The 13,737-nt window shown below is 34.2% G+C and overlaps 1 protein-coding gene across 1 annotated transcript in view; it reads right to left on the bottom strand.

The window, feature by feature from the left end:
• LOC144971792 (uncharacterized) overlaps nt 1–7,340 on the bottom strand; it is a 20,498-nt gene extending 13,158 nt beyond the window's left edge. Inside the window, exon 1 of the mRNA XM_078912874.1 lies at nt 7,161–7,340. The gene's annotated coding sequence lies outside the window, so the exon portion shown is untranslated. The remainder of the gene's footprint in view (nt 1–7,160) is intronic.
• Between the last annotated feature and the right edge of the window lie 6,397 nt (nt 7,341–13,737).

Genomic DNA, 13,737 nt, shown 5'->3' with positions numbered 1-13,737 from the left:
ACAAAAGCAATACTTAGCATGAATAACGAGACATGACGCCTGTAAGACAACATTACAATGCTGTTGACGGCCAGATACTCATTTTCCACCTAAGTACGATGAGAAAATGTGAGTAACAAGCCTTTTCCAAGGACTCAACTGTGCACCGCTCAGAGCGGGACTCCATCGGGAAGCCAGTGCCTTACCCACAAGATCACATAACCGTTTACCTTAGTTACCACTATATTCTCTGTAAAAAAAAAAAAAAAAAAAAAAAAGAAAAAAAGAAAAGAAAAGAAAAGACGGCTTTGCAAAAGTATTCATCTCACTGATGATGGCTAACTTAACTCTCTCCTTACCGATTCTTTTCAGTATTTTCCCAAAATGACAGGCTTACCCAGCAGAAAAATTGCTTTTTAAAACTCAAACAACCTCTCTACAAAACGACATTATGTTCTTATTTTTTAACAAAGATCATTGTGATGTACAAAATAAATATGAATAAGAAAAAATGTAAATTGTGTCGTAACAAATGTGACGATTTTGCTGTAGGTGGTAAGGAGAGTGTTAAACCTAATGTAATTCACCTGATTAACTTACTTTAAACAGGTAAAACAGTCTCATTTTAGAGTGAACTACCATTGCCAGGTTTTTATGGGTATTTCTTGCCGTTATTTGCACGAAACAATTTTTTTTATAATACAAAAGGGCATTGATACGCATTATATAGATAGAATGCGCTTGGCCAAGGAGTTCACAACATTGCCATCCGGAAGTATAACGGACCAACACACAAACTCTGTGTAACCATGAACATTTATAGTCTGGTTAATACAGTTTAGTGAGAACAACTCACAAACGCGGTTGGCAAAAACAATAACAACGGCCTGAGTGACGTCATCTGCATACTATCTATAAGAAGAATAGGGGATTATTGATGATCAACCCTAGAAATAGGAGAGCTAACGGGATCAACTTATCGGATCGGGACGCCTCTGAACAGCATGTGTCAATTTCTTCCTCAGTTTGGAATTATTGACCAATAATAGACTTTTAATAATAAATCGGTTAATTGAGATAAGCCCATCTCTCTCTCTCTCTCTCTCTCTCTCTCTCTCTCTCTCTCTCTCTCTCTCTCTCTCTCTCTCTCTCTCGCTCTCACCCCCCCCCCAGTGTGTAAAAATGACTTAACATCCGAGACTTGGCAATTGTGTTGACATAGTGATTGTAATTGTAATCAACACCATACCAGCAGATAATAATAATAATAATAATAATAATAATAATAATAATAATAATAATAATAATAATAATAATAGTAATAATAATAATATAATAATAATAATAATAATAATAATAATAATAATAATAATAATAATAAATAATAATAATAATAATAATAATAAATAATAATAATAATAATAATAATAATAATAATAATAATAATAATAATAAATAATAATAATAATAATAATAATGAAGAAGAAGAAGAAGAAGAAGAAGAAGAAGAAGAAGAAGAAGAAGAAGAAGAAGAAGAGAAGAGATGATGATGATGATGATGATGATGATGATGATGATGATGATGATGATGTTGATGATGATAACAATAATGGTTATACTACTACTACTACTACTACTACTACTACTACTACTACTACTACTACTACTACTACTACTACTACTACTACTACTACTACTACTACTATTAATGATATTATTATTATTATTATTATTATCATTATTATTATTATTATTATTATTATTATTATTATTAAATAATTAATATAATTAATAATAATAATAATAATAATAATAATAATAATAATAATAATAATAATAATAATAATAATAATAGAAAATATTTCCACAGAGCATAACCATGACGAGTACCACAACCATCGCGGCCACCGCCAGCATTATCATCATCACTACCACACCCATGATCACCATCACTAACACCGTCACTATCACCACAGCCATTACCATCACCACCATCAAACTGACACCACCATCATCACCAACACGACCAACACCAGCACCACCACCATTACCATCACCGCCAGCAACACCACAACCACCACCCCCAGCAACACCACAACCACAACCACTACACCACCACCGCCACTACCATCAAACTAACACCACCATCATCACCACAACGACCAACACCAGCACCTCCACCATCATCATCACTACCACCACCGCTACCACCACGTAAAGCAATATCACCACCATATCCCCCAACCTTTACCACACCCACGACCACCACCATCATCATCATCATCATCATCCCCAGTAATATCCGCAACAATATCAACATCATCATCTTCATCATCATCATCATCATCATCATCATCATCATCATCATCATCATCATCATCATCATCATGATTTGACATCCACATATAACCTTATAAGAGACATACATTCACATTACACTGCACTTTTTCTACCGATTGCACTCAAAACTAACCCATACTTTGTAGCAATTTGAGGGCAAACAATTTCCTAAACCACTCCAAGCCTTCTGTTGCCATCGATCCCATCCTAATTATTCAAATCACTCAATAATATTATTTCCGTCATTGTGACATCCAGTTATGGAAAGAAAAAAGAAAAAAAAAAAAGAAAGAAATAAAAACTAAAAAAAATAAAAATAAAATAAAACAAAACAGTTCAGGCATATGCACTTTTCTTATTATAATTATCGCCTTTCCACGACTTCAAGGTAATACATGTCCATTCTAATAGTTTAAATTACATACACAAAATTTGATATAATATGTCCGTCGGTGTGCTATTAATTGTTGAAAATAAGTGATTAAAAAAAATAAAATAATAACACAGACATAAGCACCTTTCTTATGATAACCATTTTCCTCAGTTTCACGGTAATACATCCCCATTCTAATAATTCAAATTACGTGCACAAAATTTGATATAATCTCATATTATTTCCGTCGGTGTGCCATTAATTGTGAAATAAATTAATGAGAAACAAAATAAAGAACTCAACAATAAAGATATATCTAGACACTTTAGTGTATTACAATTCCCGACTGTTTAACAGGAATTAATGCTCATCTCAATGAATGCTCTATTTTTCTCATATCAAATCATGTTAGTAAGTGGTGGCAAACTCTGTCAGTTTTAGATCATTTTAATGCTACTAGTGGAGAACCAACACTATTTGCGGGAAAATAAAAGCATTGCGAACAGGCACTTGTTAATTTTGAATATTATACAACTGTATTGTGGAAATTAACATAGATCGAGACGAATAATTTGAGCCACCAACGATCAAAATCGGTCCGGTAATAAACTCTGTAGGTATGCATTGACGTGCACTTATTTGCAGGTCCGATAACCCAATTCTTTATGGGCTCATTGTTGTAATGGAAATCTAAAAAAAAAATGATTTTGTCAATTACAACAATATTAAACTAGGCCCATAAGCGGGCTCTAATGTCAGACCTGTGTATATGGTCACGTCGGTACGCACACATGAATCTGGCTGCACATCCACTAAATGACCGAGCAGTCATGATGCCCAAATAGATTTTATAAATAATCATTTGAGTCAACGGTGATAGAATTACCCTGAATTTAACAAAGATTTGCATGTTACTTGTATATCAATATATGTATTAAGAAAACAGCTTTATGATTTTTAGTTTGCCAGTAAAAAAAATTCAACATGGCCTTTACGGGATAATTTTGACCCGCAACCCAATTTTTAAAAAAGAATAGATGATGCTACGAAGACTAGGATACATCAAGACTATTTTGGCCTTGCCTGTAAGTCCCTGGTAGAAGTCCTGCTGTGGACGGCGATGACCTTTAGAAAGGGTTATTTATTCATATTTTCTTCGGAGTGTAAAACGAGTGCCTGGCTGGTAAGAGCATTGCCATCATCATCATCATCATCATCATCATCATCATCATCATCATCATCATCATCATCATCATCATCATCATCATCATCATCATCATCATCATCATCATGACCATCACCATCATCATCATTACCACTACCACCGTCATCATCATCATCATCATCATCATCATCATCATCATCATCATCATCACTACCACCACCCCCACCATCAACCTCATCATCATCATCATCATCACCATCACCATCATCATCATTACCACCACCATCATCATCATCATCATCATCATCATCATCATCATCATCATCATCATTACCACCACTACCACCACCGTCATCATCATCATCATCATCATCATCATCATCATCGTGACCGTTATCATCACCATCTCTTAACCATATTTTCTTTTGATCTTCATCATCACCAATACCATTACGATGAAAGTCACAAACGGAATTAATTCGATATCATCTACGTATCCGATTCCTGCGCATTGCCTGATGCACTGTGATGATACATTGCCTCAACGCACCGGTTCAGTGACCTATCACTGATTTGACATTTGATATGACTAAAAACAGAAACGAAGGTCTAACGAGTGGTGTTATCATAAACAAAATGATTACCTGACCTTATTGAGTTAACTGCAAACAACAGATATGCTAATTGCAACGGATTTACGAGTAAGATGAAATAACTGATGCAAAACACTTGAAACTTTGATAGTCTTATGACATGTCGAGTACAAATGACCCCCCCCCCCCCACAAAGAAACAAAAAACAAAACAAAAATAACATCAAAAACAATTAAAAACAAAAAACAAAAAAAAAACAAAAAAAAACTACCTCCCCCCCCCCCCAAAAAAAAAAATCAAAAAGAGAAAAAAATCCTAAAAAACAAAACAAAAACAAAAAAAAAAAAACCAAAAAAAAACAAACAAACCAAAACTCGATATACGATACAAAATTTCCAATAGAAATCGAATCATTTTGTTTGTAGACTGGAAAATTTTGTGTTTGGGATCCCAATGTTATACAGAACTATTTTGAAACTTTAAGGAGATGAAAAGCAATGAATTTATGTGATTTTCAATTATAAATCAGAAGAGTTCCTCTTTAAAAGAAACAACGATGCTACACACTAGCAAATCCCAAAATAATTCTCCATTTTGGTCGGAAATGATTTTACTACAAAAATCGATTGCTCAAGATGACCCCCCAAATTTGGAAAAAAAATACCCAATCAAAACGTTTACATAGAAAAGACCAGGTCACAATTTTAGACTACGATCGGGGAAAACGAGGTAACGAAAAGCAGGTCCTCGAGTCGTTAGTGCAATGACTTATCAATTGAACCATCGAGAGCCCACGTTTTCTAGATAACAATGAAGATTGTTTAACCAAGCAAAAAAAATCGGTTCTAAGCTCAATAGCCTTCAACAGTCGTGACGTCACTTCCCTCGTAATGACGCATAGTAACTTAGCAACTGGTTCTAAACTATCTGGATGCTCTCATGAAATACTACTCCAACAAGCATAAACATGTCCAGAGGAGAAAAACCTTATAAATCCGATCATGTTTTTATTTTTTTTACATTCTGATCACATGACACGTGAAAACCAGCATGGAGAATAAAATGTACCGATTTTCTTTGTTTAGAACCAAGCTGCTCGTTGCTGGACGACGTGACATCAGATTATTGAATCCTATTCTACATCAAAAACTCTCATAATGGGACTTTGAAGAGAGTTTTTGATAAGATAAGGGTAATCTTAATCGGCAGATTTTTTAGAACGAGTTTCTCGGCCAAAATTGTTGAAATGTGTGTTTTGTTTTATAGGGTAGACGGCAAAATAGAACAAAAAGTAAAAGTCTCCTGTCCAAAATAAAGAAAAAACAAACCATTCTTACTACGGTAGCATACACGCAATTTGCCAGACTTGGCAGTTTTATCAGCTTCCCAAATTTGCTCACAATATGTATTTAGATATGCCATTCAAATAGTTTATTAATTTCCTTCAGTTAATCAATTTTAATGTTTATGAGTTGGAAAAAAGTGATTGATAATAATTATTATTTGACTTAATTAGACCACAAGCTGTTGTCAATCGTTAATGTTGGAGAATAAGAGAAAGTAATGATAAGATAAATTATTTCAATTGAGTAAGGGTTGGTATCGACGTGCTCTTATTTGCAGGTCTGATAATCCAAATTGTTCTGGGCCCATTGCTGTTATTGAAGTACTCTCATAGCGACGCATTACAACAGTATTAAGTCAAGCCCGCAATTGCGTTCGGTTATTGCCGAGAAATAAACATTTGAATTGAATTGAATTGCCTTTTCACAAATTATATGAAATATAAGTTAATCTAACCAATAAAAGTTATCGGACCTGCTAATAATATGAGCATCTGGATGGTGCCAGAAACTCACCTCAAACTTGTGAAAAATGTTCTGAAATTAAAACCTGCTTCTGACACTAAATTATATGCCTACGGGAAAAAGAATATTACGCTTCTTTCATAATGTTATATTAAATAAACAAATACTATTACAATATTAACCGTTAATGATAACATAATCAAGTACTAATCCTGCGTCGAACTTTTATTACCTTCTTCAAGAACTCGACAACTAGACCAGCGGGCACTCTACTTCATGGGCTGGATTCTATGCCCATTGACGAAATTGCGACTCTGGCCAAGAACAGACGTGCTTGGTCTAAATATGTGGATTCCCTGTCACCGTGACACTTTCATGCTGATGTAGCATAGCACCTCATAGGTGACATACTAATGTACAATGCAACTCATACATACATACTAAATAGACTTAGTCAATCCCTGCATCATTAAAAAAAGAAGAAAAAGAAAAAGAAAAAAGAAACTAACAACAAAACAAAAAAAAACAAAAAACCAAAAAAAAACCCCAAAAAAAACCAAACAAACCAAAAAAGCAACAAAAAAAAAACAACAAGAAAAAAAAAACAACAAAAAACAAAAACAAAAACAAACAAACAAACAAAAAAAAACCCCAAAGAAACAAACAAAAAACAAAAATGCAATCCAGAAGAAAATCTAAAATAACACCCACAATACACACACACACACACACACACACACACACACATATATATATATATATATATATATATATATATATATATATATATATATATATATATATATATATATATATATATATTACAATTACGTTAATTGCAAAACATGCTAATAATTAGCCTATATCTTAAGTCGACCTCAAATCAAAGAATTAAACATTACCTTCAATGGTGAGACATGCATACATTACTATTAATAAGAATCGGATATGAAATTCAAATAAACAAACAATCCGTGCGATGTCATCTCTGTCCGAGGTATTATTTATTTATTATTGTTGGGCGTCCCATTACATACTGAATCACATTCATCCAATCCAACTGATTTGAAATACAAGAACACAACATGTTGTCACCATAACGCAAGCTCACGCACACTGGACTTTTACTCATTTCATCCAACCAGGACAAGCAATTGATGCTTCCATCCGATAATAATATCACAATAGTCTTTTAGAGTTGCTTGTTTATAAGGGTTTATGACAACAGATTTAGCTAATATTAGCAACAGTAAAAAAAGGAAGAAAATAGGATAGTCTAAAATTCTAGAATTACAATTAAAGCATCCAAGAAAAAGTAAGAAAGAGGGAATTGGTTCAAATAGAGAACTGGTGTCGATTCTTACAGCATTGTATCAATGTATTAAGCTTGAGATCACCTAAAAGTCTCACCCAGACACAAGCACAGGATCCCACTAAGAGGAACATACTCAAATGTTTGCAAGATAATATAATCAAAACAAAAATATAACGATCATACTTATGTATGTTATCAGAGAGATGGTTTCCAAGGAAATAATATCACTTCCCAAAACTAACATTATACATTTGACTGTTTCCCTTTCAGCCAAGAATTCCGGCAAGCGCCACGACAAAGCCAAGTAATCCCAATTCCAAGACAAAAACAGAAAGCAACTCAGAAAAAAGATACATATAGGGGGTAGAAGACACAGCAAGTGACCTATCCAGGCTTTCAAAGTAATAAGGCTCACGGAGTCGAAATTTATTCTCATCTGTAGCGTTAAACCGACAGTATTGATTACTTGTTACCTTTTGGTTAAGACGCTGTTATATTATAGCATGATACTTGCCACCGGATCTAATATTCTCACCTACCCAACTACTGCACTGGGAGAAGAAAAACATTGACTACCCCCGGAAAAGATGCCCGTCTCTCGACTTGTGAGGCGAGTGTTCTACCAATTGAACTGCCAGAACCTCTCATTATATACATGGCTACTATTAGTACATGCCAGGCAGTCGAATAGGTAAGCCCCATCGTTTGCGAGTGTTTATACATTATTTTTGGACACAGTCATCATCATCATCATTGCATTTTTCACCCTGGGTCAGGGTATAGGCCACAGACAAACAGTTTCCATCCTTCTCTATCCTGAGCTATCTTTTTTATCTCATTCCAGGTCTTACCACTGCTCTGTATATCAGCTTCTTTAATTCTTCTCCATGTTCCTTGTAGCCTTCCCCTTGATCTTCTGCCCTGAGGGTTCCAGTCCAATACTTTCTTTGTTATAGTGGAGTCATTCTTTCTAAGCGTGTGTCCAATCCACCTCCATCGTCTTCTTCCTATTTCCTTTCCTACTGGTTTCTGCTGTGTTATCTTCCATACTTCTTCATTTTTTATTCTATCCATCCATTTTATTCTGAGTAGCTTACGCATGCACCTGTTTACGAAAATCTGTACCCTCCTTATACATTGGACACAGTAATGAAGGAATAAAGTTTCAAAGTCATGACGTCACAACGCCCACTGCAATCAACGCAAAAAAAAAAAAAAAAAAATCCTACCTATTTGAAGACAAAATGTGTTTGACTCTTTTTTTCCCTCTTCTTCTTCTTTTTTTTTTTTCATATACTCAGGCTCATCAAAATAAGTACTCACGGAACAGCCAATTCTAAGCCACAAGCAGCTGGTTGGTGATCCAGGTAAGCAATGGTTGTGGTAATCAGTTATCGATTTATCAATCATGGGGTCGATGTGTGTATAACAAAAACACGTCGGCAATCGGTTGTGCCTTATAAAATACCAGTGATCAGGTCAATGCCATCCAGTAAAGAAATGCGTTATAAGCTTGAAATAGTCCTTCAGGGGTCCCGATAGCTTAAATGATAGATCGTTTGCCTTTAAAGAAAAGAAAGTGACTGATATCAGTCCATGATAATATAATCAAGTTTTTAAAAATCCTTCTATCCACCGAGTGGTTAATAGAAAGAGAGGATATGGTAGATATTTACCAGAAACTACTTTGCAGTGGACTATATTTTATGAGAACTGATCATTAACAGGCGGTCTAAAAATAAAAACAAAGAGCTGAATGGCGTCAATTTCGTTCCCTCTATAAGAGGAAGACGATACCATATAGATAGTATGCACTTGGCTAAGAAGCTCACAACATTGCCATCCGGAAGTATAACGGACCAAAACACAAAACTCTGTGTAACCCTAAACGTTTATAGTTTGGTTAACTCACTCAATCCAAAAGATTTTTGCTACTTTTCAAAATTGGAAAAAAATGTCTTAAAAATTGGCATGTACATAGATAGAGTTATATTCAACTATCATTAACATGTAAAATTCAAAAATAATATTAACTTTGATACTACGAGTTTGTCTGAGAAAAATGTAATAAATAGGCATAGGGTAAAAGTAACCCGAGTAAACTACGGATATAGTCGGGGTTTGGGTTGAGTGAGTTTAATACAGTTAAGTGAGAACTACTCATAGACATGGATGGCAAAATACAATAACAAAGACCAAAGTGACGTCAGCGTCATTCTCTTTATATTTTCATTTGTAAAACTGGGATATTATATCATTTAAAAGCGTCTATTGTTCTGGCTGCTTACCTCATGTTCCAATCTATCTACCTCTCATTATTGTTACAGTGAGTTGAAAGCGTAATTCAATACAATTCAATGCACAGCAGCTGCTGTCGACCGATTAAATCTTTTCTCGTCCACTTCTCAGGTTGGTGTTCGTTTTTTAAAAAAAAATTATTATGGGTTATTGTGTCACCATCATTCTAAGTAATCCAGTTCATGCTGTTAAAGCATTGAGTTACTTTTGAGTATGTTTGAAAGCGTAAGGTTACTTGCGGGCAGGTTAGGAAATATTATGGTCTCTTTGTTAATTCACACAAAGGTGTCAGCTACACTATTAATTTCAAACGTGCTGATCTTTTGGTGATGTTGATGATTACCATCACCATAGATGGCAAAGTCGTTATAGTTGTCATATTTTGAAGTGACAATCACCCCGACCAACAAATAGGATTCGATAGTCTGATGTCACGTCTGCCCAGCAACAAAGAAAATCGGTACTCTTTATTTTTCATGCTGGGTAGAACTTTTTCACATGTCATATTATCAGAATGTATAAAAGTCAAAACATGAACAGATTTATAACGTTTTTCTCCTCTGAATACACTTTTATGCTTGTCGGAGAAGTATTTCATAAGGGCAGTGATGGAGATAATGGCGTCCGCCATTGTTCCAATAGTATAGAACCAGTTGCTATACGTCATTACGAGAAAAGTGACGTCACGACTGTTATTGCCCATTGAACCTGCCATTCAATTTGACTATTGCTATTAAGACTCGTGCAGCGATTGGGAAAGAGTCCGGAACTCCAAAAACCAAGAGTGTAAGAATCGTATCGAAGAAACGAAAATGACGCCACTAACTCACCTCTTTGTTTTTGTTTTTAGACAGCAATTTTTATGATTAATTCTCACTAAAGTATAGATAGAATGAAGTTGACGTCAATCGTGTCTTTATTATTGTTTTTTCCATCCATGTTTATGAGTAATTCTCACTAAACTGTATTAACCAGACTATACAAGTTCATGGTTACACATAGTTTTGTGTGTGTTGGTCCATTATACTTCTGGATGGCAATGATGTGAGTTTCTTAGCCAAGCGCACACTATCCATATCAATCAGACCATAACGTTCAAGATTACACATAGTTTTGTATTTGGGTACGTTATAACCGGCTGGCGGTTGTTAAGTTGAGAGTATTTTACCTAAACATATAGCATTAAAAACCGTTCAAGGTAACACGCAGTTCTGTGCGCTAGTACGTTATATTTCGCATGCGGATATTATGAGTATTTTACCTAAACGCACAGCATCAATATAATACACCTTCCGATAACAGCTTCCACAGCGGATAACAAAGACAACAACAACGACGATGACAACGACGACGACGACGACAATAATGATAACCCCACAGGCGTCTGATTGGCAGGTTTTGTTTACCTACTTAATATTTACAGGGACTAGAATCTCCAATAAGCTAAACCAATTTTAATCTCTGCGCACAGCTGCCACTCCTGTCAGTCAGATGTATGAGTCATCAACAAATTGAAAAACAATAAGGCGGCATGACGGGGTGGTATGTCACTCGCCTGTTAATTATTGTAATGTCCAGTGTTCAAACCTAGATGAAAATAAGGTTTGTTATTATTGTTATTATTATTATTATTATTATTATTATTATTATTATTATTATTATATTATTATTATTATTATTATTATTATCATCATCATCATCATCGTCATCATCATCATTATTATTATTATTATCATCATCATCATCATCATTATTATTATTATTATTATATTATTAATTCATCATTATTATTATATTATCATCATCATTATTTATTATTATTATTATTATTATTATTATTATTATTATTATTATTATTATTATATTATATTATTATTATTATATTATTATTATTATTATTATTATTATTATTATTATTATTATTATTATTTATTACTTATTATTATTATATTATTATTATTATTATCATTATTATTATTCTTATTATTTTTTATTATTATTATTATTATTATCATTATTATTATTATTATTATTATTATTATTATTATTATTATTATTATTATTATTATTATTATTATTATCATTATAGTTGTTTCAAGCCAATCTTACCATTTTTTCTGACAGACAACATTTTTAACAGCCAGGTCCTCCTTTTGCATCTGAGTAAAGAGCCTTTTCCAGGGACTCAGATATGCGCCGCTCAGAGAGGGACTCGTACCAAGAACCCTCCGATCCGAAGACGAATGTTGAATAACTAGACCACATAACCGCACAATTTTCAATTGTCTTTAATAATATAACACACATTTTTTTCCTGTCAAAAATACATTGATAACATATATACAGATGCAGATGAAAATGCTGTCATGTAATTTTATTTATAACAGAACGGCAGGTTGTGGAATAAAGAAAAAAAAAAGTCTACCGTAACACTAATATAGTAGAACTATGTGGAAAAAAAATAATGAAGGGAAACAACCGAACTTTATAATAAAGACAGCGTTTCCGGACCCTATTGTTGGCAATGATGGTAACCACTGTGATGGTAACAGTAGAAAGTTTAAGAAAGTCATTAGTTTTGTGATGACAATAATTATATTGATTACAAGTGATAAATAATGATTAATAAAATGATCGATATTAAGTGAAAGTGATGCCAATGATGATGTTGCTGATGGTGATATTAATGATGACAGATAAGGATTAATGTTTAAAGGGTTCATAAGATTTGATACTCCTAAGAGCAAGATATTGTAATACAGCATTTTGCCCTTGAATGACTTGAATGATGCTTCACGTAGGCAATAATTATATAGATTTTAACTCTTTCTTATTTTGCCAAATTCCCCGGGAAAATCTTAAAATCCAATATCTTTCGGATATTTTTGTTAAAAATAAATTAATGTATCATTTCTATGCTGATGACACTCAGATCTATGTAAGCGATATCCCTAGTAATATCCCATCATTGATTACCCGTGTTGAAGACTGTATTAGAGATGTTAAATGCTGGATGGAAATTAACAAGTTAAAGCTGAATAATGAAAAGACAGAGGTGATGGTGTGTGGTAGAAAAAGTGTTTTGAAAGATGATTTTCTGAAGTTTACTCTAAATATAAATGGGTGCACAATTAACCTCTCAACGTGTGTGAAAAACCTCGGGTAATGCTAGATCAACATATGACTATGCAGGCACAGTTTGATTCTCTATGTAGAAGTTTGACAATAGGATTAAAAAGAATTGTTTCAGTTAGACCTTTCCTAACAAGAGAAGTAACATGCAAACTATTAACATCTTTCATACTATCTAAAATAGATTACTGTAATTCGTTAATCTCGAATGTAACTTGACTTGACTTAGATGCCTTTCGCGTCTCGACCGAAAGATCGGGTCGCCTTGGCTGTTTCCAGTATTTCCTGTGTGAGGTGTCTCCAATATTGCCGGTCCTCTGCTAGGGTTCTCAGATTTTCAAGGTCCCCTGCCGTTGTGAGACTAATGCTTTGTCCAAGTGTTGTGAGGTTTTTGTTTAGGATCACAGGGAGTGTTGTGATCGGTCTTCCTCTGAAAAGGTTCCCGTGTTTTTGGAAATATCCCGACATGGCTTGGTTAGCTGGTATGTTTTTGTCCCTGCGTAGTATGTGACCGAAAAGTTGCCATCGTTGTTGTAAAATGTCAAGGGAGATTGGTCTTTCTTTTGTGATCTTATAGAGTGATTCATTTGAGATCTTTTTTGGGTATTTGATGTCCAGTACCCTTCTTAGCTGTGTGCGATGGAAGGCATCCAGATGTTCTTCTTCGGATTTTGTCAACGCCCAAGTGCCGCAGTTATACAGAAGTACCGGTTTTACAAGAGCACGGTACAGTT

Source organism: Berghia stephanieae, chromosome 1 (genome assembly GCF_034508935.2).
Source record: "Berghia stephanieae isolate SIO BIC M18660-M18661 chromosome 1, UCSD_Bste_1.3, whole genome shotgun sequence".
In the NCBI taxonomy this organism is placed as follows: domain Eukaryota; kingdom Metazoa; phylum Mollusca; class Gastropoda; order Nudibranchia; family Aeolidiidae; genus Berghia; species Berghia stephanieae.
This window is presented reverse-complemented; position numbering and strand designations above follow the sequence as displayed.